Below are 3770 nucleotides of genomic sequence, written 5' to 3'. Positions count from 1 at the left end.
CAAATTCATACACTTGCATATACGGTTTCCTTTTTTTATCCTTTAATATTAGAAATATTTACACTATTCAATTATTTTCTTTAATTTATGATTAGCTTTGAATTTTCTTTAATTTATGATTAGCTTTTAATTTATAAGTTAAAACATAGTTAAATGGGATCTTATTTGATTCGCCTCGATGCAAAAATTATTAATATCAATTTTTTATAATTTTTTATTTTACATAATTAGAGATATCAATGATTGAATTAGTGCATTGGATCGCGTGAAAAAATAAATATTGCAAGTATTTGAAATTGAGGAAATACTTCTTACATCACAAATTATTTCAATTATATATCTCGATAAATTTGCTGCATTTATATAAAAATCCTAATTTATAACCGTGATTTGTAAATCACCATAAAAAAACAAAAGGAATAATATTAAAATAATCAAAATCAAAAAAGATAAATTAAAACAACAAAAATATCATCATATTACATCGTACTACATAAGGGTGATTTATAAACCTCACAAATAAATATTATTTATTGAGACTTTCTCCCATTTTTAAATTTAATTTTTGTCATTATTTAATTCCATATAAGACAAAAAATTCTAGGTGTGAATGTGAGTGAGTAAAAAATTAATGTAGGAATGAGTTTTTGATTGCAAAAATGACAAAAAAGATTCGAGGTATGAATGTAAATAAGTAAAAGATTAATGTATAGATAATAATATTTGAATGTGTATAAGATAATATGAACTTGTTTCCTTTAAAAAAAAAAAGTTGTAGATTCAATGAAAGTAACTCAAAATGACTAATTTAGCCAATTTAGGCTACTTTTACTAACTAATAATAAATGACGATAGGAAGATGGGGTGTTTGTAATTGGTCATTGGTGGTTTAGTTCTTTTATTTGATCAATTGATATTATTGGTTGTCTTTGTTAGTTGTTAAGTTGATTGTATAAATCAGTTATTAATAGAGATATTTATGTAATGTCATTGTTTATTAGAGAAAGTGGGCTAACAGCTAATAAAAAATAGTTGTAGTTTTTTCAACTTGACTTAAAAGTTATTTACAAAACATGAATTATTTATTAATCAATCAACTAATAAGTCAAAAGTCAAAAAATCCAAAAATTTGTCAAAAAGACAACTCTTGTGGTGAGACGTCCATTTTTTGTTTTTCTAAAATAAAAAGAAAAAGCTATAGGCAAACTTCATTTCATAATATGTGTACAATTTTAAAAACAACTTTCTTTCTTCCTCACGCAAAACTACTACTTAAATTGATCTTCATAATATGTGTACAATTTTAAAAACAACTTTCTTTCTTCCTCATGCAAAACTACTACTTAAACTGCTCTGAAACCAATTTATACACATTCATCTCTAATTAAATCATCAATCATAATAGAAATGGAAGATTTGATGTCTGAGTTTGATAATTTTACAATCTCAAATCAAATCCAAAAACAATACAAATGAATCACATGTATAATATTTTACTTAATTTCACTTAATTGTTATGTCAAGTAGGCGTTTATAATATGTCAATTAGGTGTTTAGGATATGTTAAGTATGGTTTATGGTACGTCAATTGGGTATTTTAGGAAAGTAGGAGATTATAGTATGTTAAGTAACGATTTATGGTGGGTTTATGGTACGTCTAGTAGGGATTTGTGTCATGTCAAGTATTGGTTTGATGTGTATCAAGTAAAGGTTTATGGTATATGAAGTAGGTGTTTGGGTGTGTTAAGTAAGGGTTTATGGTATGTCAAGTATGACTTTAGAGTATGTCAATGGGTGTTTAGGGTATATCAAGTAGATGTTTTGGATATGCCAAGTAGGGTTTATGATAATTAAGTAGGTGTTCATGGTATCTCAAGTAGGGGTTTATAGTGTGTTAATCAATCAGTGGTTTATGATGTGTCAAGTAGGGATTTGTAGTGTGTCAATTAGTAGTTTATGGTATGTCAAGTAGGGATTCAGGTTATGTCCAGTAGGAAATTATTGTTAAGTAGCAATTTAATAAGATATGTGTCAAGTAATGATTTGTGGTATGTAAAGTAGGTGATTAAGGTATGTCAAGTAGGGGTTTTTGGTATGTCAAGTAGGTGCTTAGGGTAAGTCAAGTGAGGTTTTAGTATGTTTAGTAGAGATTTAAGATATGTTAAGTAAATGTCCGGGGTATATCTATTAGGGGTTTATGGTGCGTTAAGGAGGACTTTAGGGTATGTCAAGTAGGTGTTTGGGATGTGCCAAATAGGTGTTCTATAAGTCTCCTTGATCACTCATCCAAAATGTCTATAATTTGACTTTTTTTTTTCATGAATTACAATGAATGAGTTTAATCTTGTAAGTATTTAGAACTATGTTAAGGGCTTCAGTCTCACAAGTCTTTTGATTTTCTCTTTATCGGTGTTCTTTGGAATACCTTATTACCTGCAACTAAGAAAAAGAAATCATTAAACAACTCGTATTTGATTGAACCCAAATAATAAAATTCTAAAAGAATTCGACATACCTCAACAAATAATAATAACCTAAAAATATACGAACGAGTAATATAAACATTACTTGCAATTAGGATGAAGAAATAGTATAAAAGGGCGAATTTCTAATAGACTATATGTAAATCAACTTGATTGGAGAGTTTTAATGCAACTTAAGATCTAAGTCCAATAAGAAGAACACATTAACTTAAACCAACGACAAAACAGTATAATAATATTAATAAAAATACTAGAATTGTTTTGGAAAAGTATTGAACACAAATTAAATCCAATGGAAAACATATGCATAACCTTAAATACAAACCCAAAGTTTCAAACTCTTAAAAAGAAACACAACCTTAAATACAAATCCAATGCTGAATTCTATGTTTAAAATCTGAATTTTAATTTAGTTTTGAAAAAAATCGTTTACTTTCATAGTTAATAAAGTTGACCTTTAAATAAAGGTTTAATACGTTTTCAAGATGACATATTTGTTTAAATAAGCTTAGTAAGAAGTACACTAGCTTATTTGTTTATTACAACTTTTAAAGAAGTTTAGTTTAGAATAATTATAACTTTAAATACGTTTGGATTAGAATAATCATTTGGTTTTTTTTTTAATTTAATTTAATTGAAAAAAACCAAATAATTGTGGTATAAGTATAATTCCAATCATAACTAAAAGGGAAATTTCACATGGTAGTATCGAACTTTCATAAAACGTCAGTAGTAACACTTTTGTAAGATTTTTCCACAAGGTAGCATCCAGTTTATGCCTTATCTAACCGCCATAGCATTTTCCGTTAAATTCTTGTCAATTTCCGTTTAATTTACTATTTTGATGTTCCTACGGTTCTACCCTTATTAAGTGTTGGTTCTTGTCTTTATAATTTACCCTAAACATTTCAGAGCATAAATGAATTAAACGGTGAATTGAACGTCAAAATGGTGAATTAAATATTTGAGAGCATAAAAATGGTTTAGGGCAAATTATAAAAAACAACCAACACTTAATAAAATGTCAAAATGGTAAATTAAACGGAATTTGATAAGAGTTTAACGGAAAATGCTACAACAGTTAAATAAGGCATAAAATAAATACTACCATGTGGAAAAATCTTACAAAAATACTACCACTGGTGTTTTATGAATTTTCGATGCTATTATGTGGAATTTCTCTGACTAAAACTATAGATTTAGGTTCCTCGTCAAAATAAAGTCAACATTTTAGTAACTTTTTTATACTCAAAATGATAAAGTATCAAATGAATTTCGTAAATTTAC

The sequence above is a fragment of the Amaranthus tricolor genome, chromosome 7 (genome assembly GCF_026212465.1).
Source record: "Amaranthus tricolor cultivar Red isolate AtriRed21 chromosome 7, ASM2621246v1, whole genome shotgun sequence".
Lineage (NCBI taxonomy): Eukaryota > Viridiplantae > Streptophyta > Magnoliopsida > Caryophyllales > Amaranthaceae > Amaranthus > Amaranthus tricolor.
The sequence above is the reverse complement of the archived record's forward strand: the minus strand, read 5'-3'. Positions refer to the sequence as shown.